This window comes from Phoca vitulina, unplaced genomic scaffold (genome assembly GCF_004348235.1).
Source record: "Phoca vitulina isolate PV1807 unplaced genomic scaffold, GSC_HSeal_1.0 scaffold22, whole genome shotgun sequence".
NCBI classification, from domain to species: Eukaryota; Metazoa; Chordata; class Mammalia; order Carnivora; family Phocidae; genus Phoca; species Phoca vitulina.
The window spans coordinates 30,559,820-30,585,783 of record NW_022589725.1 but is presented as its reverse complement, the minus strand read 5'-3'; the positions used below and the strand labels follow the sequence as shown (position 1 = coordinate 30,585,783).

The following is a 25,964-nucleotide window of genomic DNA, read 5'->3' as shown; positions in this document are numbered from 1 at the left end:
AAAGAATTATTTTGCCATGTATTTATGTGAGAAAGTAGAAAAAGTCTACTCTGACTACTAGATCGAAATCAAAGAGTGGGAAATAACCCACTGAGAAATCTGGTGACCTCTCGACCATTTTCTTGAACTGGCCCCACTTCAAGCGTGACTGGATTTTTTTCTAGATGACAGGCTCCCATTGGCATTTCTAAAAGTACAAAAGTTTGCAGGTGAGTGATTGATGCTTTTCTTGGCACACCTGAGCCATTCTTTCCTAGTGAGTGAGTGGCAGTAATGCAATATTAAGTACAATCATGACTGAACTTAAGCCCAAGTTGAACAGGTCATAAGAACTTGTCATCATGAGCACTTGTGACTAAAGAGCACTATGCATGTGTAGTCTCTACTAGAGACAACCATTGGCCATCCCTGTGGAAAGAGCCAGCCAGTGGACTCACAGTATTGGTTTGCTGGGGCTGCTCTAACAAGGTACCCACAAAGTGAGTGGTTTAAATGACAGAAATTTCTTGTGTCACAGTTCTGGAGTCCAGAAGTCCTAAATTGAAGTATTGGCAGGGTTGCTTCCTTCTTATGGTTGTGAGGAAGAATGTCCTTTGCCTCTTGCCTAGCTTCTCATACTTTGAGTAATCTTTGGTGTTCCTAGGCTTGCAGATGTATAACCCCAATTTCTGCCTCCATTTTTATATGTCATTTTCCATTTATGTGTCCAAATTTCACTTTTTTATAGGGACATCAGGCATATTGGATTAGGGCCAACCCTAATGATTTCATATTAATTTAACTAGTTATATCTGCAACTACCCTATTTCCAAATAAGGTCACATTCTGAGGTACTGAGAATTAGAACTTCAACATATGAATTTGGGGGGTGGAGGCACAATTGAATCTATAATAATAAGCAAGGTACCCATTAACCACATAGACCCTATTTCTTATAAAAAACACAAATATAGATTGGTGCCATCAAATCACTGTGCTATGTAGCAAAATAAATATCAGGAGGAACCAGAATGATGCCATATGGGACCTTGCTTTCTTTAGTTTTGGTTTAATTGAGGAGTAAAAATTTAGAACAACTGAAAGAGTAGACATCCTTTAAGCAATCTTCACTGAACATTGTTTTTCTAAACTGGACTATGAATTTGAGATTATACAGTGTGACCAGGACTTGGAAAGCCCTTATATTTTTTGCTGACTACAGTCCTATATGTCTTAACAGCAAAGTAGAGAAGCCACCCACCCAAAGAGAAGACCAGCCAACTTAGTCTCAGAAGTGAGCTGATGGTGTATCCTGAAAACCCTTTTCATGAAAAATAATAGGAACTAAGTTGAGATGCCTAAACAAGTAAATATGGGGATGTTTTTAAAGACCCAGGATGTCTCCCAAATTCCAAGGGCAGGAACACTGCAGTCCCAGGAACAAGGGTTTGGCATTCTACAGGGAAATCAAGAAGTCATCATTTCCTAGTTCTTGCGTGTTCTTCTGTGCTCTACTTTCTCTGTCTCTACATTGTTCTCTTTGTCCTCCCCCTCCTCCTCCTTTTCATTCTCCCTTTCTTGTCATCCTTCTCTTTTTTCTCCGCTCTCCTCTATTATCCAAGTTCTCTCCACACTGCCTTCTTCAGGCTCTCCAATTCTTATGTAGACAGACAATCTTCTTGGTATGGCATACCTAAAAATGTTAAGAAAAAATATCAAAACATTTTTCAAGATGCCAAACTGAGTTTGGAAAGCAAGAGAATTCCTTTGAGTGTAGCTATTCTGAGCTGCCTATTGAATGCACACCTATTAGAATGGTCATGGACAAAAGGGCAAGAAATAACAAGTATTAGCAAGGATGTGGAGAAATGCACCCCAAAGGGTCTGAGGGGAGTCCTGCACCTCACAAAAATACTTGGACAGTCAGCCAATATCAGAACAAAATGAAGGCTTGTTAACAAGGAGAAGGAAGAATGACTGGTACATAAACACACAGTGGTGTCTTCCATACACACATAGCGTTCAGCACCATCCAGGACACATTCCCATCCACCTCTCTAGTTTACTTTTCAAATAAAAGCTACTTCTCCAGCATTATCAAATTCTGGAGGAATTGTTTATTTTATCCCACTGGTTTCAGACGTCCACTCCCCTTGCCCATCCATATCTCCTGGCTTCTAGATCCACCATACATTCCTCTTTGGGTTTCTCAGATTTCATTTTGCTTAATCCTTACCCAAAACAGGGCAAAAACAAACAAACCTGGGAAATAATAAGTATTATGGATGTGGAACTGAGGTTCAGAGAGGTGATATAACTTGCCCAAATCCAACAGCTAGTAAATGGTGGTCCAGGAATCCAAAGCCAAATCTGCCTGACTTTAGAGCCCACGCATCTAACCACCAGGCCATACATACTGCCTCCAGGTAGATTTTGTTCTAGCCCCTACATGGTGTCTCTTGAATAACAACACACACAAAAAAACTGTCTTGACTGAGTGAGTCTTCAGAAAAAAATACCTCCAGCTGTTCTAAAATTTTGAAATACCTCTAATTTGTATAAGCATACCTCTGAAATCTGGAAGCAGGAAGTCTGCTGCCAGTTAATGACACCTGCATGTGGGATATGCTACATGGAATGGGCTGCCACTGGGAATAAGAGAAAAGGAGATGTGTCTCCTGCCTTCAAAAAAATCATGGTTTCAATGAACAGTTAGAACATCTAAAAAGAGCAATAGATCCTGCTTTCCTAGGGCAACTCATGAACACAGACAAATGAAAATAAAAAATACATTTCCAGGGTGAGGCAGTGGAAAAAATGTTGACTTCGCAAAAGCCCAAAAGACTTGGGTTTTGAAATAATTTCTGGCACAACTACTCATAAAACTTTGAGAACATTACTTAACCTCTCTGGGCTTTGGTTTTCTCACCCATCCAATGAATTATGTTAACGTCTGCCTCGTAAGACCCAGATGAAATAGTGCATGAAAAGGATCTGCAACAATGAGAACTGACTGAATATCTTTTCTTGCTTTATATGTATATACTGTAATTTAAGGACTCACACAATTTTTAGTAGAAAATGTATGACCTTCATTTAGATGGTTTGGATCCATATCACCCCCTGATCCTGAGAAAGTTATCCTTTCTGATCCTCTTTGAACATAAATTTCTTTTCTTTTTCCATTTGACAAATTCTTATTGAGTTTCTACTATGTTTTAGGCACTAGACTAGACCAGCAGGGTCATGACCAACAGAATCTTCACCCTCTAAAGGCTTAAGGTACTTGTAGTAGGGATAATCACAGCCCCCTCATAGGTGCTTAAGGACAAGGAACACTGTGTGTAGTGCACTGCCTGGCACATAGTAGTCCAGTTTGCATTGCAAACCTGGTCCATGAAAGATGAAAGGATGACAAATAGAGGGATAGGAGTCTGGGTTAGTTTTCTACTAATGCTATAACAAATGACCACAAAGGTAATGGCTAAACACTGGGCTAAAATCAAGGTGTGGGTAGGGCTCCTTTCTGGAGACTCTAGGGGGAATGATAAGAACTGAACTCTGTTCCCCCCCTGAATTCATATATTGAAGCCCTAACTCCCAATGTGACTATGTTTGGAGATAGAGCTTTAAGGAAGTAGTTAAGGTTAAATGAGATCATAAGGGTGTGGTCCTAATCCAATAGGACTGGTGGCCTGATAAGAAGAGGAAGGGAGAGATCTCTCACCTTATGCACACATACCAAGGAAAGGCCAAGTGGGGGCACAATGAGAAAATACCACCTACAAGCCAGAAAGAGGACTTTTACAGGAACCTAACTGGCAGCCACCCTGATCTTGGACTTCCAGCCTTCAGAACTGTGAGATATTTCTGTGGTTTAAGCCAGTCAGTCTATGATAGGAAAAGAGCTTTTTTGTTTGTTTTGTTTTGTTTTGTTTTTTCCAGATTCTAGAAGTTGCCTACATTTGTTGGCTCATGGCTCTCCTCCCCCAGCTTCAAAGCCAGCAATGTTTTACCTCTCTAACTGCAGCTGAAAAAGTGCTCTATTTTTAAGGATTTGTGTGATTAGATTGAGCCCATCTGGATAATCCAGGATAATCCCCCATGTCAAGGTCCGAAACTCTAATCACATCCTCAAAGTCCCTTTGGCCATGTAAAGTAATATTCACAGTTCCTGGGGACTAGGTCATGGACATCTTTGGGGGGCTATTACTTTACATACCTGAGGGCCCAAGAGGGTCAGTTTGGAGTTGGGTCAAGGACTCTGACAGAACATCCGAGAAGTGAACAGAAAGGGAGTGCATCTAGCAAAGGAAACAGTCAACAAAACCAAAAGACAACCAACGGAATGGGAGAAGATATTTGCAAATGACATATCAGATCAAGGGCTAGTATCCAAAATCTATAAAGAATTTATCAAACTCAACACCCAAAGAACAAATAATCCAATCAAGAAATGGGCAGAAGACATGAACAGACATCTCTCCAAAGAAGACATCCAAATGGCCAACAGACACCTGAAAAAGTGCTCAACATCGCTCGGCATCAGGGAAATCCAAATCAAAACCTCAATGAGATACCACCTCACACCAGTCAGAATGGGTAAAATTAACAAGTCAGGAAATGACAGATGTTGGCGGGGATGCGGAGAAAGGGAAACCCTCCTACACTGTTGGTGGGAATGCAAGCTGGTGCAACCACTCTGGAAAACAGTATGGACGTTCCTCAAAAAGTTGAAAATAGAGCTACCGTACGACCCAGCAATTGCACTCCTGGGTATTTACCCCAAAGATACAAATGTAGTGATCCAAAGGGGTACGTGCACCCCAATGTTTATAGCAGCAATGTCCACAATAGCCAAACTATGGAAAGAGCCAAGATGTCCATCACCAAGTGAATAGATAAAGAAGATGTGAGATACACACACACGCACACACGCACACACACACACACACACACACACACACAATGGAATATTATGCAGCCATCAAAAAAAAAAAACAAAAAACGAATTCTTGCCATTTGCAATGACATGGATGGAACTAGAGGGTATTATGCTAAGCGAAGTAAGTCAATCAGAGAAAGATATGTATCATATGATCTCACTGATATGAGGAATTCTTAATCTCAGGAAACAAACTGAGGGTTGCTGGAGTGGTGGGGGGTGGGAGGGATGGCGTGGCTGGGTGATAGACATAGGGGAGGGTATGTGCTATGGTGAGTGCTGTGAATTGTATAAGACTGATGAATCATAGACCTGTACCTCTGAAACAAATAATACATTATATGTTAAAAAAAAAATAAAGAAGGTAGTAGGAAGGGAAAAATAAAGGGGGGGATATCGGAGGGGGAGACAAACCATGAGAGACTATGGACTCTGAGAAACAAACCGAGGGTTCCAGAGGGGAGGGGGATGGGGGGATGGGTTAGCCTGGTGATGGGTATTAAAGGGCGCACGTATTGAATGGAGCACTGGGTGTTATACGCAAACAATGAATCATGGAACACTACATCAAAAACTAATGATGTAATGTATGGTGATTAACATAACATAATAAAATAAAATTTAAAAAAAAAGAAAAAGAAAGGGAGTGCATCATGCCTTCTATTTGCAGTTCACATGTATACCAGTTTCTCTCCCGCAACAAACACACTCAGCCAAAGAGAGAGAACAGAGGTGGTCTGGCCAGACATTTTCCCCCTCTAGACATGTTTGCGTGGTACATGGTCCCATAATACTTTGAGCTACCCACTCTGGTTTGCTAGTTTCTTTTCTATGGCATATACTTGATTCTGATCATTAGCAAAAGATCATGATACCATGATTTTCAGAAATCTACCTCTTCCTCTTTAAGTTCATGAACTAAAAAGCATTACTTTTGTGTCCTAATGTCAGGACTGTTCCAGGAGAAAGTGAACCCTAAGATTATTTCCCGGCATTTATCTTCCTGTGGTCACCAGTCCCTCCACATTTTCCTCTGCCTGAACTCTCACCTTCCTCATTGAATCACCTGCGAAAGAAACCTTCAAAATTCCTGCCTTACTATTCAGAGCTCTGCTTTTAAAATTTTAAAACCACTTAAATTTTAAACTTAAAAAAAAAAAAAAAAAAAAACTAAACTATTCCCAAGGGGACAACATCTTCAAAATCAAACACACTGTATTAGTTTCCTAGGGTTGCTGTAACGAATGATCATAAACTAGGTCGCTTAAAAATAAAAAATTATTCTCTCACTGTTCTGGGGTAGAAGTCCAAAATCAAGGTGTGAGCAGGGCTATGCTCCTTCCAGGCTCCAGGGAGAGTCCTTTCTTGCCTCTTTCAGTTTCCAATGGCTCCAGTGATGCTGGGCATTAGGTCACAGATGCAACACTCTAATGTGTCCCTCTGTTGTCACATCGCATTCTCCCTATGGGTCTGTTTTCTCTTCTTATGCAGACACCAGTCACTGGATTAGTCTGCACTCTAACCCAGTATCACCTCATCTTAATTAATTATATCTGCAAAGACCCTATTTCCAAATAAAGTCACATCCTGAGAATACAACGCTCCGCCGCCCCCGCTGCTGCGACCCGGACTGCGCGCCAGCAGCCCCCCGCCGACAACTCCGCCACCATGGAGGACATGAAGGAGTACCGCAACATAGAGGAATTCGCAGAGGGATCCAAGATCAACGCGAGCAAGAATCAGCAGGATGACGGTAAAATGTTTATTGGAGGCTTGAGCTGGGATACAAGCAAGAAAGATCTGACTGAATATTTGTCTCGATTTGGGGAAGATGTAGACTATACAATTAAAACAGATCCAGTGACTGGAAGATCTAAGAGGATTTGGATTTGTGCTTTTCAAAGATGCTGCTAGTGTTGATAAGGTTTTGGAACTGAAAGAACACAAATTGGATGGCAAACTGATAGACCCCAAAAGGGCCAAAGCTTTAAAAGGGAAAGAACCCCCCAAAAAGGTTTTTGTGGGTGGATTGAGCCCAGATACTTCTGAAGAACAAATTAAAGAATATTTTGGAGCCTTTGGAGAGATTGAAAATATTGAACTTCCCATGGATACAAAAACAAATGAAAGAAGAGGATTTTGTTTTATCACATATACAGAAGAAGAGCCAGTAAAGAAATTGTTAGAAAGCAGATATCATCAAATTGGTTCTGGGAAGTATGAAATCAAAGTTGCACAACCCGAAGAGGTATACGGGCAGCAACAGCAACAACAAAAAGGAGGAAGAGGTGCTGCAGCTGGTGGACGAGGTGGTACTAGGGGTCGTGGACGAGGTCAGGGCCAAAACTGGAACTAAGGACTTAATAACTATTAGGATCAAGGATATGGAAATTACAGTAGTTTCTATGGTGGTGATCAAAACTACAGTGGCTATGGCGGCTATGATTATACTGGGTATAACTATGGGAACTGTGGATATGGACAGGGATATGCAGACTACAGGGGCCAACAGAGCACTTATGACGAGGTGTCTCGAGGGGGTGGCAGTCACCAAAACAATTACCAGCCATACTAAAGGAGGACGTTGGAGAAAACAGGAGGAGATTGCTAAAGTTAACCCAGGACGACATTGAAGATTGGTCTTCTGTTGATCTAAGATGATTATTTTGTAAAAGACTTTCTAGTGTACAAGACATAACTGTGTCCAACTGTACATAGCCGCCAATTAGTTTTCTTTGTTTTTACTTTGTCTTTTGCTATCCGTGTTATGACTCAATGTGGATTTATGGTTATACAAATTTTATTTGTATGATTTCATGTTAAACTTCAAATAAATGCTTCCTTATGTGAAAAAAAAAAAAGTCACATCCTGAGGTTCCAGTGGACATAAATTTAGGGGACGCTATTCAACCCAGAACATACACCCATTACAACTGTTTCACTAAATTGCAGAATGGCTGTCCCTGAAAGGAATTCTGTCTTTAACTTATGCTAGGTGGCTCAAACTATAGCCAGCCTTGAGAATAACACTTTTCTTCACCCCATAATCCTAAAAAGTGATTTAAAGGTCTCAGCCATGCTGGAAGAAGTAGTAGAACATGATTTTACCCTTAGGAGAAAATCAACACCATGGGCCTTTAAATTGGGCAAGTATAAATCAAGTACTCACCCAGTGTTCTCAGGCATAGGGATAGGGTCACTGTTAACCTGAATGGTGTTGGGAATGAGGGGTTAAGTATTTTTGGGAATGTAGAGTTGACTTGTATTTCAGCAGAGCTGGGCTTATAGAACTCGTTGCTTAGTTGGGATAAATGCACACATTCCCTGTATGAATTTAAACTGCCCCATAATATTGCCTATACTTCTGAAGGTATGCGTAGTTTTCTATGAGCAGGTCAGGAAGAGTTAGTGGGAGCAAGGAAGCCCGTTTTTACTTCATACTTAATGTAAAAATGACAATTAACTGAGCTGGGCTGGGAGAACCCAACATATTCTGGGTGGTCCATCCAACTCCTGGTGTCCTAAAGCCTGGACAACACAGTGCATCTGGATACTGGTTTACTATATTCTAGTACAATTGTCTTATTTGAGGCAGGCAACAAACTCACACTTTAGCACGTAGAGGGTAAATCACTGTAAAGAGGTCTGTATTGGATGGAATGCATCGCCTGGAAAGATAGCTTTTACACTGAGATGAAAAGAGAAATGTCTTCCCTGTCTGAGGCCATGTGGTTGTTGGTGTCCTAAGGCTGAGCAGGGTAGAGGGCGTTCCTATTAGGGACAAGTGACCTAGCCCCTTAAGGTTGGCAGCAGCAGATGGGGAGCAGGGTGGGGGGAAAAAATCCAGAGATGGCAAAATGAAAACCACCAAATCAATAAATAGTATTTAGTAAGAATTAATTGTGCATATAAGAACAGTTTGTGAACTGGGAGCTTTCAAATTTAAAACTGATATGAAGCTCAGGACATGACATTATAGGGTAGCTTATTCAGTGAAAATGAGGAAGTTGTTTAACCTTTTCATGATTGGTCATTATAATGGGAGTTTCTGGATGGCAGGGAATTGGTTAAAAGTGATCATCATTTTTAGGAAGATGACTTAAGTTTCTTTTTAAAAGAAAATTTAATAATTCATTTTATTTAAACAGATACAGCAAAACTATCATTTCAACATTTATTAATGAGAATTTTTTTAAAAGATTTTATTGGAGAAGGGGGGAAAGATGGCGGAGGAGTAGGGGACCCTATTTCAACTGGTCCCCAGAATTGAGCTGGATATCTACCAGACCACTCTGAGCACCCACAAAACCAGCCTGAGATGCAAGAAGATCTGGATCTCTACAAACAGAATATCGCAGGCAGTTGGTTTTGAGGTCTGAAGTGGAGAGCCGTGATTCCGCCGGCAGATATCGGAGGATAAACGGCAGCGGGAGGATGCCTGGCCGTGGGGATCCTACACCGCCGGCGAGCAATAGCCTCACGCGCTGCAGACGGGCACAGACTCACAGACTGGTAGCGTCGGGAAAGGACTTCAGAGGGAAGCACCCTGGGGTGGAAAACCAGACCAGCGGGGTCATGCACATGCGAACTGCAGCCACCCGAACAGAAACCCGGAGCGACAGTCGCGCGCACGTGAACTGCCGCCTCCGAGACGGAAACCCAGTGCGCCGGGTCCGCGGGTAAACTGCAACCCCCAGGGGGGAAACCCCCAGTGGCGGAGTCGCGGGCACGCGAACTGCAGTCCCCAGGACAGAACCCCAAGCGGCCAGGTCGTGCACACGCGAACTGGGAGCGGCTGGCGGTTTTTAGAAGCACAAAGGGCAGAGACGTGCCCCGACCTGGAGGCAGGACTGGGAGTGCTGCGGAAGGGGCGCACAACCCAGGATGCTGCAGTTTATAGCAGCACGGACAGAAACAGAGATGGTGTGGCCTGGAGAGCCCACTGAAGAACAGACTGAGGTCTCTCTGCTCTGAGGCAGAGGGTTGGAAACGGTCTTTTCTGCTCTGACTCGTGGAAGAGACGTGGAAAGCCGCAAGGGAAAGGCACCAGAGAACAAAAGCCCCAAAGACTGATTCCCACTGAGCCCATCCCCCACCACAGGGGCGCAGGGCAACTCCGCCCAAACAGGGTTGCCTGAGTAACAGCACGGCAGACCCCTCCCGCAGAAGACAGGCTGGGAAAACAAGAGGCCAGCAACCCTAAGGTCCCAAGAAAACAGGTGCATCTTGCTTGGGTTCTGGTCAATAATTTTGACTCTATACATTCCCTCAAACACCCATCAACAGAATGACTAGGAGGAGGAGCCCCCAAAACAGAAAAGACTCAGAGATTATGACTTATGCTGCAGATTTACAAATGGATGCAGATATAACCAAGATGTCGGAGATGGAATTCAGGCTAGCAATTGTGAAGACAATGGCTAGAATGGAGAAATCAATTAATGGCAACATAGAGTCTCTAAGGGCAGAAATAAAAGGGGAATTGGCAGAACTTAAAAATGCTATCAATGAGATCCAATCCAATCTAGATAATCTAACAGCTAGGGTAACTGAGACAGAAGAGAGAATAAGTGATCTGGAAGACAGTATAATAGATAAAAAGGGAAAAGAGGAGGCCAGGGAAAAACAACTCAGAATCCATGAAAATAGAATCAGAGAAATAAGTGACACCATGAGGCGTTCCAATGTCAGAATCATTGGAATCCCGGAGGGAGTGGAGAGAGAGAGAGGGCTAGAAGATGTATTTGAGCAAATCGTAGCTGAGAACTTCCCTAATCTGGGGAATGAAACAAACATTTGAGTCCTAGAGGCAGAGAGGACCCCTCCTAAGATCAAGGAAAACAGGCCAACACCCCGGCATGTAATAGTAAAACTTGCAAATCTTAGAACCAAGGAAACCATCTTAAGGGCAGTTAGGGGGAAGAGATTCCTTACGTACAGAGGGAGGAACATCAGAATAACGTCAGACCTATCCACAGAGACCTGGCAAGCCAGAAAGGCCTGGCAAGACATATTCAGAGTACTAAATGAGAAGAATATGCAGCCAAGAATACTTTATCCGGCAAGGCTTTCATTTAGAATGGTTGGAGAGATGCAGAGCTTCCACGACCGGCAGAAGTTGAAAGAATATGTGACCACTAAGCCGGCCCTGCAAGAAATATTAAGGGGGGTTCTATAAAAGGAGAAAGACCCCAAGAGTGATCTACAACAGAAATTTACAGGGACGATCTATAAAAACAACGTCTTCACAGGCAACATGATGACAATTAATTCATATCTTTCAATAATCACTCTCAACGTGAATGGCCTAAACGCTCCCATAAAACGGCACAGGGTTGCAGATTGGATAAAAAGACAGGACCCATCCATATGCTGTCTACAAGAGACTCATTTTGAACCTAAAGATACATCCAGACTGAAAGTGAAGGGTTGGAGATCTATCTTCCATGCCAGCGGACCTCAAAAGAAAGCTGGGGTAGTAATTCTTATATCAGACAAATTAGATTTTAAACTAAAGTCTGTAATAAGAGACAAAGAAGGACACTATATCATTCTTAAAGGGTCTATCCAACAAGAAGATCTAACAATTGTAAATATCTATGCCCCAACATGGGAGCAGCCATATACATAAGCCAACTGTTAACCAAAATAAAGAGTCATATTGATAACAATATGTTAATTGTAGGAGACCTCAATACTTCACTCTCAGCAATGGACAGATCATCTAAGCAGAAAATCAACAAGGAAACAAGAGCTTTGAATGATACATTGGACCAGATGGACCTCATAGATATTTACAGAACATTCCACCCTAAAACAGCAGAATACTCATTCTTCTCGAGCGCACATGGAACTTTCTCCAGAATAGACCATATACTGGGTCACAAATCAGGTCTCAACCAATACCAAAAGATTGAGATTATTCCCTGCATATTCTCAGACCACAATGCTCTAAAACTGGAACTCAATCACAAGAAAAAAATTGGCAGAAATTCAAATACTTGGAAGCTAAAGACCACTCTGCTCAAGAATGTTTGGGTCAACCAAGAAATCAAAGAAGAACTTAAACAATTCATGGAAATCAATGAGAACGACAACACATCGGTCCAAAACCTATGGGATACTGCAAAGGTGGTCCTAAGGGGGAAATATATATCCATCCAAGCCTCACTCAAAAAAATAGAAAAATCCTGAATTCACCAACTAACTCTACACCTTAAAGAACTAGAGAAAAAGCAACAAACGACACCTGAGCCACGCATTAGAAGAGAAATAATTAAAATTAGAGCAGAAATCAATGAATTAGAAACCAGAAACACAGTAGATCAGATCAATGAAACTAGAAGTTGGTTCTTTGAAAGAATTAATAAGATTGATAAACCACTGGCCAGACTTATCCAAAAGAAGAGAGAAAGGACCCAAATTAATTAAATTATGAATGAAAGGGGAGAGATCACGACTAACACCAAGGAAATAGAAACAATTATTAGAAATTATTATCAACAACTATATGCCAATAAACTGAGCAATCTGGATGAAATGGAGGCCTTCCTGGAAACCTATAAACTGCCAAGACTGAAACAGGAAGAAATTGACAACCTGAATAGACCAATAACTAGTAACGAGATTGAAGCAGTGATCAAAAACCTCCCCAAAAACAAGAGTCCAGGGCCTGATGGATTCCCTGGGGAATTCTACCAAACATTCAAAGAAGAAATAATACCTATTCTACTGAAGCTGTTTCAAAAAATAGAAACAGAAGGAAAACTTCCAAACTCATTCTATGAGGCCAGCATTACCTTAATCCCCAAACCAGGCAAAGACCCCAACAAAAAGGAGAATTTCAGACCAATATTCCTGATGAATATGGATTCCAAAATCCTCAACAAAATCCTAGCTAATAGGATCCAACAATACATTAAAAGGATCATCCACCACGACCAAGTGGGATTTATCCCCGGGATGCAAGGGTGGTTCAACATTTGCAAATCAATCAATGTGATAGAACACATTAATAAGAGGAGGGAGAAGAACCATATGGTCCTCTCAATTGATGCAGAAAAAGCATTTGACAAAATACAACATCCTTTCCTGATTAAAACTCTCCAGAGTATAGGGATAGAGGGAACATTCCTCAAGCTCATAAAATCCATCTATGAAAAACCCACAGCGAATACCAACCTCAATGCACAAAAGCTGAGATCCTTTCCCTTAAGATCAGGAACACGTCAAGGGTGCCCACTCTCACCACTGTTGTTCAACATAGTACTAGAAGTCCTAGCAACAGCAATCAGACAACAAAAAGAAATAAAATGTATTCAAATTGGCAAAGAAGAAGTCAAACTCTCTCTTTTCGCAGACGACATGATACTTTATGCGGAAAACCCAAAAGACTCCACCCCCAAATTACTAGAATTCATCCAGCAATTCAGTAATGTGGCAGGATACAAAATCAATGCACAGAAATCAATTGCTTTCTTATACACTAACAACACAACTGTAGAAAGAGAAATTAAAGAAACGATTCCATTTACAATAGCACCAAAAACCATAAGATACCTCGGAATAAACCTAACCAAAGAGGTAAAGGATCTATACTCTAGGAACTACAAAACACTCGTGAAAGAAATTGAAGAAGACACAAAAAGATGGAAAAATATTCCATGCTCATGGATCAGAATAAACATTGTTAAAATGTCTATGCTACCCAGAGCAATCTATACCTTCAATGCCATCCCGATCAAAATTCCAATGACATTTTTCAAAGTGCTGGAACAAACAATCCTAAAATTTCTATGGAATCAGAAAAGACCCCGAATTGCCAAGGAGATGAAAAAGAAAAACAAAGCTGGGGGCATCACGTTGCCCGATTTCAAGCTATATTACAAAGCAGTGATCACCAAGACAGCATGGTACTGGCACAAAAACAGACATATAGACCAATGGAACAGAATAGAGAACCCAGATATGGACCCTCAACTCTATGGTCAAATAATCTTTGACAAAGCAGGAAAAAACATGCAATGGAAAAAAAGACAGTCTCTTCAATAAATGGTGCTGGGAAAATTGGACAGCCACATGCAGAAGAATGAAACTTGACCATTCTCTAACACCATTCATAAAGATAAACTCAAAGTTGATGAAAGACCTCAATGTGAGACAGGAATCCATCAAAATCCTAGAGGAGAACATAGGCAGTAACCTCTTTGACATCGCCCACAGCAACTTCTTTCAAGATACATCTCCAAAAGCTAGTGAAACAAAAGCAAAAATGAACTTTTGGGACTTCATCAAGATAAAAAGCTTCTGCACAGCAAAGGAAACAGTCAACAGAACAAAGAGGCAACCCACAGAATGGGAGAAGATATTTGCAAATGACACTACAGATAAAGGGCTGGTATCCAAAATCTATAAAGAACTTCTCAAACTCAATACCCAAAAAACAAATAATCAAGTCAAAAAGTGGGCAGAGGAGATGAACAGACATTTCTCTGAAGAAGACATACAAATGGCTAACAGACACATGAAAAAATGTTCATCATCATTAGCCATCAGGGAAATCCAAATCAAAACCACACTGAGATACCACCTTACACCAGTTAGAATGGCAAAAATGGACAGGGAAAGAAACAACAAATGTTGGAGAGGTTGTGGAGAAAGGGGAACCCTCTTACACTGTTGGTGGGAATGCAAGTTGGTACAGCCACTTTGGAAAACAGTGTGGAGGTTCCTCAAAAATTTAAAAATAGAGCTACCCTATGACCCAGCAATTGCACTACTGGGTATTTACCCCAAAGACACAGATGTAGTGAAAAGAAGGGTCATATGCACCCCAATGTTCATAGCAGCAATGTCCGCAATAGCCAAACTGTGGAAAGAGCCGAGATGCCCTTCAACAGATGAATGGATAAAGAAGATGTGGTCCATATATACAATGGAATATTACTCAGCCATCAGAAAAGATGCATACCCAACTTTTACATCAACATGGATGGGACTGGAGGAGATTATGCTAAGTGAAATAAGTCAAGCAGAGAAAGTCAATTATCATATGGTTTCACTTATTTGTGGAACATAAGGAATAACATGGAGGACATTAGGAGAAGGAAGGGAAAAATGGGCGGGGGGAATTGGAGGGAGAGATGAACCATGAGAGACTATGGACCTGAGAAACAAACAGGGTTTTAGAGGGGAGGGGGGAGGGGGGATATGTTAGCCCGGTGATGGGTATTAAGGAGGGCACGTACTGCATGGAGCACTGGGTGTTATACGAAAACAATGGATCATGGATCACTACATCAAAAACTAATGATGTATTGTATGGTGACTAACATAACAAAATAAAATTTAAAAAAAAAAGTCAAAAAAAATTTAAAAAAATAAAAAGATTTTATTTATTTATTTGAGGGAGAGAGAGGAGCAGAGGTGATGGGAGGGAGGCAAAGGGAGAAGCAGACTCCCCACTGATCAGGGAGCCTGACCCGGGGCTTGATCCCAGGACCTATGAGATCATGACCTGAGCCGAAGGCAGCGACTTAACTGACTGAGCCACCCGGGTGTCCCTATTAATGAGTTTTTTTTCATTTTTTCATAATAGATATTTGAAATCCAATGTCTATTTTATGCTTATAGCACATCTCAATTTTTTTTAATTGAAATACAGTTGACACACTGTGTTTCATTAGTTTCAGGTGCAACATAGTGACTCAACAAGTCTATAGACTTAACATTTGTTTTATGATTATCAGAGGCATTTACAAGAAGTGGCCCAAGTTAAGTTGCACTTGTTTTGCCAAATAAGTAAATTAAATTTCACTTATGTGGCTTAGGTGGTTTTGTCTGCTCAAGGAATTCTTAAATCCAGCCTCTATTCTGTAGTTGACTTTAACACCCCTAACAGAGGACCTACACTGGGACCAGATGTCTCCAGGTATAGACACATGTAGAATTGTAATTATAAGCAATTCTACATTGTTCATCACTCCCTTACCTCTGAATGCTCATCTTATCAATCATGGTCCAGTCAGAAGATAGAAACCAAACTGGTTCACTTCATGAGGAGAACTTAGTATAAAGAATTGTTCACTAGGTCTTGGAGAACTGAAAAGGCAGAAAGAGATCATGGAGGTCATGGAGGAACACACAGCAGAGGCTGGAATTACTATAACATACATGCTGAGAGGAGAGATCCCAGGCAGGTAAAACTCATACTACTGAGGAGGGGACATCAGGAGGCTGGCGTTCATGTCCCTCATCTTGGAGGAGGGTTCCTGTGGGGCTGGATGGAGTCCTCTGAGGAGAGGACACTGACCAGCGGGTGCCTGTGTCTCTGAGGGGGACATGAGAAGGCTGGTTCTGTGGGCATTGGGAAAACTGCCAACTAGACCCAGCTGCTAGAGGAACAAACCATCGATGGCACTGTGGAGAGCAGGGTGGGACACTGTTGACAGGGGCCAGAAACACATAAGGAAGATCCTTTTCCTTCCAGCCTTGCAGTCTCCCGCTCATGCCCTAGTGATGAAGCCTAACCGCTGTCTGAACAGAGACGGGTCTCAGCCCAGCACACCCAGCAGAGTATAGAAGGGATCTGGGACAATAGCTTTGTCGCTGGCACAGTCCACCCCTTTGGCTACTCAGCATTCACATACAGCCCCTTACACATATCCTGTACATCAGCTAGAGAACTCCATGTGTCCACCTACAAAGTTGCAACTACTTCGTACAACTCAGATAACTCAACCCTCTCCCTAAGATGAGGAGACCCAAAGTCTCCAGGGTCACTGTGTCCATTTCTAAGTAGTTTGAAACCAGGGCCTTGACAGCCACAGAGCTCAAGGCAGGCTGAGTGGGGAAGTAGAATGTCTGTATTCACCAAGTGGCCTCTCTGATCTTGAGAGTCTTTTACACATGATTTCTTTTTCTTCTTTTTTTTTTTTTTTTAACAAACGATTTCTAACTTTTTCTTGGTTCTTGTCTTTCTGCTTTGTATTTCATTCAGGAATCGACAGGGGAGCACTCTGGTTCAATACCCATAAAACGGACCCCCAGCCCATGTCTCCTGGTGAATGAAAATGCCAGACTGAAATTTCAAAGGCTATGAACTCACCTCTCTTTTGGCTGATCTTTTAGTAGTAACTGATTCTTTCCTAAGGTAGTCTGGGGTTCTTATGACCCTGGAACCTCTGAGAGTTTCAGAACAGTTCATGAAAGGACAAATATGAAAAGAAGCTCTTCCTCAACAGCAAATAGTTTTTAAAATTATGTCTACATTTTATGCCTTAAAAATTCTAAAACATTGGCTATTAAAGTGAGGCTGCAAACTGGCAACCTAAATGTTGTCCATAGTCACTTCTGGTTTGGTGAGCACAATGTTTTGCTTCATTTTAAAAAAATAAATCTGAACATCATTGGAAAAGACACATGGTTTTTAGTCTGCCACAGTCACCACAAGTCCCTAATGCCTCACTCTGGTCAATATACTTGCTGGTTACAGCCATGCAGTTTTCAGCTTGCAGTAGTTAAACTCAGACTAAAGGTCAATTCTTTTTGAAGGCGGCCTGGGTGACCACCATAGACTCATTAAACTAAAGACATCTAGGGGCACCTGGGTGGCTTAGTCGGTTAAGCATCTGCCTTCAGCTCAGGTCATGATCTCAGGGTCCTGGGATCGAGCCAAGCGTGAGGATCCCTGCTCGGTGGAGAGCCTGCTTCTCCCTCTCTCTCTGCCGCTCATGCTCTCTCTGTCTTTCTCTCCCTCGCTCACACTCTCTCAAATAAATAAAATCTTAAAAAAAAAACAAACAAAAAACAAACAACTAATGACATCTGGTCCACCCTCCTGCCTCCAAGCAGAGTCAATCTGTGATCACTGGCAAAGCTCAGGGACAAAGGGTCCTGTTCTAAGAAGCCGGCATCAGAACCCCAGGAAGAGTTTTAAAGAAGAGCAGCTCAGTGAGTGCATTCCTTAAGCTAGTCAAGAGGATGTGTGAGATGCATTTCTTGGTGTGGGTTTTGAGCTCAGCTAAACAAAACATTATGCAAGGCAACAATTTAAGAGACTCCATATTCAGGTGGGTTAGAAAGTGTGTCTCCCTTATTAACAATGCAACAGTTAATCTCCCTGGGGAAACTCCCTGTCCCTACCCTTCAGGGTAAACTGGAACCAATCTTGACAATCAACAATAATTTTCTCTTTGAGTTTAAGGAGTCTCCATTTAGTCTATAACAGCCTCTTTCAAATAAATGCTTGCGTCTTCCAAATTCTGCCCCTCCTCCCTCTCTTCCCTACTATGGCACCTAGGAACAAGGAAATCCTTATCTTGTCCTTGGGAAAGCTGCTGTAGGAGGTCCTTGTGCTGTTGTTCTTTGGAGCCCCTTGCCTGTGGGCTTGACAGCATCCTCCCTGGGGATATCCCTTCTGAAGACTACACTGGCTGAATCTGAAGGCTAGGTGAGCTTCTGTACTTACCATGCCCAGTCTGGGATCTCCCTGGCACTACACATCTCCCTGAGGTTTGCCTGTGCAGCCAAAGTAATGCTATGTATTCACTGAGCATTTCATTTATCACCAGGGCACACAGGAAGACTGCATTTCCCAGACTCCCTTGCAGGCAAGTCTGGCCATGTGACTAGTTCTAGCCAATAGGATGTGGATAGAATGACCGATGCCTCTTCTGAGATTGGCATTCAGTTACTGGGTCACTTTACTGTCACCACAGTGATCCCCATGTAAGTTCATTGCTGGCACTGTCAACTTCTTTCCACATCCTTCCACCAGATGTGGAGCTAGTGCATCACGTCCTTGCCACAGGGAAGACAAGGAGAGTCTTGAAGCCGAACTGAGGCTCTCTTTCTGTCTCATCATGCCTCTGGATCTTTGCTGTTGTGGGTGCAGTAGCTGCCTGGGAAGCGGCCTCCTTCCACATTTCCAAAGGGAAATGAGGCAAATGCCCTCAGTTTTCAGTTGTGCCCTCAACCTATCCAAGAATTCAACCCAGAGAGCAGGGATACTTACATCTCACCACTTGCTTTCCCATGCAACAAAGCTACAAGTTCACATTCAAAGGAAAGGCAGCTTCCACATGAACCTACCACTACATCCTACCAGATCTGGGCCACATTATATTTAGGCTAACCTGGCACACTCAGCTTGAACCAATCCAGTGAAAATCCTCCTCAGTTAACTCAGTGTGTTTCGGGTGAATGTGTAGCCCATTCATTCTCTGCTCTTCCAAGGCGTTTGAGTGGTGTTTCAGGCAGAGGCTTCCTGCTGAGGGAAGAGTGGGGATCTGTGGCTCCTCTGCCCTCCTTGGAGAGGTCCCTACTCCATCTGTTCTCTAAGCACCCTGTTTGCACTGGAGCCTGAAACTGTGGCCCACAAACTCTCCGTCCAGCTCCTGAGCCCTGTCAGAGCCTGTTGATTGGTCTCCCAGCCCAGCCCTCTCTGGTTCAGAAATCTGTTTGGAAGTCACATTAAGTCGCAAGCCTAGGTGGCCTTCCCTGTGGCTCTTGTCCACCAGTCACTTTGCCCCAACATGGCTACTCCTCTGTCAGCTTCCCCAAGGATTCATTGCTGATTCTCCACACACAGAAGCCAATGGATCTGTCTGGATCCTAACCCTGCCACATGGGAACCAAGGGCTCCTGGAAGTGCAAACTCAAATTCTCTTCTCCCCCTTTGCTTAATCAGAAGACCTAATACTCCAAGTGAGAAACATGGCCAATGTCCCTCTCCTTCTAAGTAGCCACCTGACCTAGGGTAGGAGGAGGGTCAGGATATATATATCTCACTATCTTCCCTGTCACCACCTCTTCTTCCCACAGGTCCCTGGGGAGCCTCCATTTCTACTTCCTGTCAGCCAAGACATCCTTACATCAAAGCCTGCCTCCTGGAAGGGCATCTCTCCTTCCCCTTTCACCTGGCTGTTTTTGCAAAATGGCTACTGGGTAATATACAAGGGATAGAAATAAAAAATCTTACTGTTTTTTTACTTTCAAAACATTATTCTCCCAGAAGCATATTTTTAAGTGGGGAGAGGGGCAGAAGGAGAGAGAGAGAGAATATTAAGCAGGCTCCACACCCAGTGTGGAGCCCAATGGTGGGGGGGGGGGGGCTCTGTGCTGGGCTCAATATGGGGCTCGATCTCACAACCCTGAGATCATGACCTGAGCCAAAATCAAGAGTCAGACACTTAGCCGACTGAGCCACCCAGGAGCCCCTCTCCCAGAAGCATATTGATGGCAATGAAGTTTGGACCAAAGACCCTGATTATTTTACCATGGAAAGAATGATTTATTCCCCTCAATATTTTTATTTTGATAAATATAGCATTTCTCAGCACAAACACAAACACATTGACTGATTCTTCAACCATGCAGTGCTATAGGAGAGATGTAAGTGTGCAGATAATTCAGGTGGTCTCCCAACAGCTGGTTGTCTCCACCTGCTCACACCTGCCCAGAGGCAGAGGCTCTATCCACCCTTGGGTGCTTTGCTCCCCTCAGGACATGGCCATAAAGCCTGGTGGCAGTCAAGCTAGTCAGGTCCCCAGTATGATGGCTAGTCCCCAAGTTGGGAGACTGGTAACCAAGACGCCTGCAGCTGAGTATGTTTCAATGTTTAAGTACATGTTCCTAAAGCCCAGAGTGTCCAGTGGTTCTCAGGATTTGCATCCTGTCAACACAACTAAATCAGTCTGATGCCCATCTGCACTCTTTTTCATTTTGTCACTTGATCCCACAGAAATGGCCATCCCTCGGTAATTCTAAATTTCAAGTTTTCAGTTTTTCCAGTTTTTCCAGGCTACAAATTTTTAAAATGTATCTCACCAGAGTCCAGCTGAGTACAACCTTCACCCTCCCTCTGCCCTAACTGCTGCGTGTGCCTTGGAAGCTTCACAGCTGTCACTCTGCCCTGCATCACTGCCCCTCCTTGCATTGCTCACTCAGCTGGAGAAGCTCCCTAGGCAGCACCAAGTTCAGTCCTCTGTTTCATTTCACCCAGGCCACTTGTGCCCTCAGCCTGCCTTTTAATTAGACATTAAAACAAACAAACAAAAACAAAACATGGTGTCTGGGTGGCTCAGTCAGTTTAGCAGCTGCCTTTGGCTCAGGTCATGATCCCAGGGTGCTGGGATCGAGTCCCACATTGGGCTTCCTGCTAAGCAGGGAGTCTGCTTCTCCCTCTGCCCACCCACCCCCACCCCCACTCATGCTCGCACTCTCTCTCTCACTCTCTCTTTCAAATAAATAAATAAATAATATTTTAAAAACCCCACTAAGTCAAATATTTTGACCTGCAAGCCCCTTCTCCTTCTTAATTACAGGTCATTGCATAAAAGGTTGGAGTGAAAAGAGTATGGACTTTGGAAAGAAACAAACCTGAGTTTAAATTCTGGTTTCACCATTTACCAGCTGTGTTACCTTGGGCAAGTCACTTAAGCTCTCTCTGTCAGGTTGCTTAACTCTACAGCAGCAGGATGGTGGAGGTAGGCAGACCTCCATTCTTTCTGCCAGGGGGAAAGAAGCTCACTGAGGTTGGAGCTATAGATCCCACGTGGATAAGAGAGGACTGCTGTGGTTGTTTGGATGCATGTACAATGTAAGCCAAGCTCAGAAAAGGGTCAAATGATCCTTAACCCAGTGATACTAGGGATATTGGTAAGGAGGGAGGAGCACCATTCTTTGTAAGAGACTAGACTTTGCTGTATCTGGGCAAAAAATAGTGCCCATCTTGGTTAGTGAGCTTTCTTCTTAAGTAACTAGTCAGGAAATCTGTGGGGGGTTATAAAACTGGTGGCAGAGGTACCACCCCTCCAGTCTGGCCCTGCCCACGTTCTCCTTTACAGAGTGAACAGTGCTCGGGCCAAAGAGAAGCCACATCTGTACATGATGAAACTTGAATTTGCAAGTCATAGGAGAGCCTTACACAGAGATGGGATTTCCCAAGGGAAGGAAATGGGACACAGAGCTCTAAGGTCTGAGCTGTGTGACTGCAGGGACAGGAGGAAGGTTGGGAGAGAGGGCAGCCATAGCCCTCCTCTGAAGCCTCGGAGTGCATGGCCCTTGTGCAGGGGCGGGGGTGTGGAGCCCACTCTTTTCTCCTATACTGCCCTGAGAGAGCATCTTCATAACCCTTCATATAATGAGGTTACACACACTCAGGCTGACCCACGGGGCATTTCTCTGAGGAAGACAGGCAAAGGAATAAGTACTGGGGGAAGAAAGAGCAGAGATAGAGGTCTGCAGGCCATTGCCCTCCTGCCTGAAGGATAACTAGATGGAGTCACCATCTCAGTAGCAGTCAAGGTGCTTATGGACCAGCAAAGATAGAAAGTTTCCCCAAGGAGTGAAGAGATAAAACTGAATTCATCATTGTCCCCAGTAGATTGGTAAGGAGCACCTTGGTGGGCAGAAACACAGTCTCCTTCCACACCTAAGTGATAGGAGCAAAAATGTGAGGGTGGGAAGGAGTGGCAAGCTTTATTTGATCACTGACCCAACTCAGCGTTCCTTGGAGCTGGTGCATCTCTCAAGCCATAATGAACTAATGGATCTAAACAATGACCATCAGTGGCTACCAATATCACTAAAACAGAGGTGCCAGATAACGAGCACATCACCATACGTGAAGTAGTCTTGCCAAAAACAATCGAACTTGAATCTGATTGAAACTCTAGACTCAACAGCCAATTTACAAGGAATACAGGAGACAGAGAAACATGTCAACCAGCATCATGGGTAACAGTCAGTGAAATCCAGAATGTGCCAAATCCTACAGGGTGAACAACTAGTTTCTTCACAAATAAATTACAAGGAAAGAGTATGAAGGGAAAACCTATAGAGTAAGAGGCTTTAAATACCTATCAACCAGGGGGTGCCTGGGTAGATCAGTAGGTTACACAGCTGCCTTTGGCTCAGGTCCTGATCTCAGGGTCCTGGGATCGAGTCCCAAGTTGGGCTACCCACTCAGCAGGGAATCTGCTTCTCCCTCTGGCCTTCCCTACCCCCCAACTCACATGTGTGTGCACACTCTCTCTCTCTCTTTCAAATAAATAAAATCTTTAAAAATAAATTAAATAAATAAATAAATAAATAAATAAATAAATAAATAAATACCTATCAACCAGCATGTAGACCTTATTTGGTTCCTAATTCAAACCAAAAAAAATTGTTAAAAATTATAACTCATGAAATAAAGGGAAATCTGAATACTGACTACTTATTTGATGCTATTAAGGAATTATTGGACATTTCTTAGGTGCGATAATTGTATAGTAGTTATGTGTTTTTTTACAAGTTTTATTTATTCAGAAATACTGTGTAATCAGGAATTTAACCTTGCCTTAAGAGAAATCTGGCTTTTGCCCTCAGCTTCTGAAAGATAATCTCTCAACCCTTGGAATGTCATGCTTAATAGGAGGGTCTTTGTCTAGGGTTGGGGCTGGCCATACCAACAAGTCTAACAATATGAATTATGATGGGGTTTTGAGGCATGCGGTATCAACTCAATCTCCCGAGGGGCTGAAGACTGAGGTCAACCATACGGGCAGTTAACCAGGGGGCCCCAGTAAAGATTCTGGACTCCAAGGCTCAAGTGAACTTCCTGGTTGCCAGGACTCTGTGCATATTGTCACACATCAATGCCAGGGAAATAAGGCTGTCCATGACTCCATGGGGAAGACAACTGGAAGCTCCATGTTTGGAACTCTCCTGAACCCTGATCTATGTAGTTCTACCCTTGGCTGATTTTAATCCTTTGCCTATAATAAACCAGTACCCTCTCTAATTTTGCAGTGGGTGTCCAAAGTGAGGGTGGTCTTGGGCATACTGTGTGCCCTCCAATGTCACAGATATATACTGTATTATTTATAAATGAAATGATATGATATGATACCTGGGGTATATGGATCGGGGCATAGAAGGAGCAGACTTATCCACAGATTGAAGGCCCTTGTATGTTCAATATCCCTATCATTAAAGTTTAATGAATTTAGCTAGTCTGTTCAGGCAAATGTCCGCAGTTCAGGAAATAGAGATTTGCCTTCCCATCTCCACTGTTTCTTTTTTTTTCTTAAGATTATTTATTTATTTATTTATTTGACAGAGAGAGAGAGATAGCGAGAGCAGGAACACAAGCAAGGAGAGGGGAAGAGGGAAAAGCAGGCTTCCCACTGAGCAAGGAGCCCGATATGGGGCTCCATTCCAGGACCCTGGGATCATGACCTGAGACAAAGGCAGATGCTTAATGACTGAGCCACCCAAGTGCCCCCCATCTCCACCATTTCTTTAGGACTTCTGAGCCCCACTGCCAAATCTTGGATTTACAGGTGGAGAAGGATCCATGCGGGTGGCTGAAGACCAACCAAAGCCTTGGGCACAAGCAGTCATCAGTCCTGATTAGCAGGTACTTGGGGATCAGCTCGCTGTTGAGGGGAAGTCCTCACTGGACATCTGAGGACAGTTAATGAAAGCCTTGATGCGGGTGGTGCCTGTTGGATGGAGTCAGGCATGTGTAGCATACTCACAGCTCCCCGTTCTTGAACAAGGCCCCTCAGGGTGACAGTGCTGGGTGGTGGAGTGCCTTGCTCTGACAAGCATCTGCACACCACATTCTGTATGGAAATCCATACTGTATGATAGCACTTGTCTCCTAGGAGGTAAATTACAGAAGACCAGGTGAGCACTCTCTGTGGTAAGTGATGTGTGGACCTGACCTCAGAAAAGCCAGTTCTATGGTCGGGAGATAGAGGCTCAAGGAGGCAGGGATTCCTTAGAAGCCATTATTAGGTGCAAGGGTGGGGCAGGGTTCCATGTTATTCCAGTGCCAGTGGCAATTCCAGAAAAGAAAGCTCTGGCATCCAACACCCAGAGTTCCAGAGTAGATGGCAGTGGCATCAGCTCCTGCATGCATCCACACAGATGGCAAAAGTGGTGGTGTCAGGTCCAACATTCAGGACCCACATCTCGTCCCATCCTGGCTACTCCTTTGTTATGACTGTGGCTAAGGGTCTAGCCTTCTCAGTTCTATTAGCTTCTTTCCATTTTCTGATCATGGTTCCATAGCCTTCCTCTAAATTTTATCAGCTACTCAATACCCAATCAATAAAGTTTTCTACTGCTTAATTTAACTGAGCTCAGTGTCTGTCTGTAACCAAGACTCTGGACCAATTCCATGGCCCTTTGCCCGTAGTTCACTCATTCCTGGCCCTGTGGCCCCATTGAGTCCTGTCTGCTTCCTCTGGGGTCCACTGACCCTTGCACATCTCTGACTCCTCTGTCTCTTCTCACCGTGCCTATCCAAACAGGTCTTCCATAGTCTGGGCAGAGTAAATCCTGTCTCCTCTAAGCTGCAAATGTTTCAGTATGCTACTTTGTAAGGGCAGGACCTTTTGAAATCAAGTCAAAGAAACTCTGATTTAGAATTGTCAAAAAAACACCTCCAGAGGAGCAAGATGGCAGAGGAGTAGGAGACCTAAATTTTGTCTGGTCCCAGGAATTCAGCTAGATAGGGATCAAACCATTCTGAACACCTACAAACTCAACAGGAGATAGAAGAAAAGAATAGCAACAACTCTCTGAACAGAAAAGCAACCACTTTCTGGAAGGTAGGATGTGTGGAGAAGTGAGGAGAAGTGAATCCAAGGCAATACTCGGGAAGATAGATGGCGGGGGAGGGGGTCTCCGTCAGCCGCTACCTGCAAGTGATAGAGCAGTGGAACACAAAATTGGAACTTTTTGCTCTGCTGAGGGTCATCGCTCCAGTGGCTAAACGGGGGGTGGAACCCTCTCTGGGACAGTGTGGTCTCAGGACCCTCAGGGTCAAAGAAAGACTGGGGGTGCCTGAGTGCAGCACAGCTCCCAGGTATCAGAGCAGGGAAGCCGACTGCAGAGATGAAGCCGAGGAGCAGGCTCTCAGCTTGGGGTTGCCATAAACCATGATCCACGGAACAGTCGGGCCACTGCTCTTCCAGCAGGGACCCAACAAGCAGCAGATCTGGGGAGAAGACCTTTCCTCCCCCAGGAGGAGTGGCACGGGAGC

At 43.5% G+C, this 25,964-nt stretch overlaps 1 pseudogene; it reads left to right on the top strand.

Moving 5' to 3' along the window:
* The first annotated feature begins 6,560 nt into the window (after window positions 1-6,560).
* Window positions 6,561-7,499, top strand: LOC116641807 (annotated as a pseudogene).
* Window positions 7,500-25,964: the final 18,465 nt, after the last annotated feature.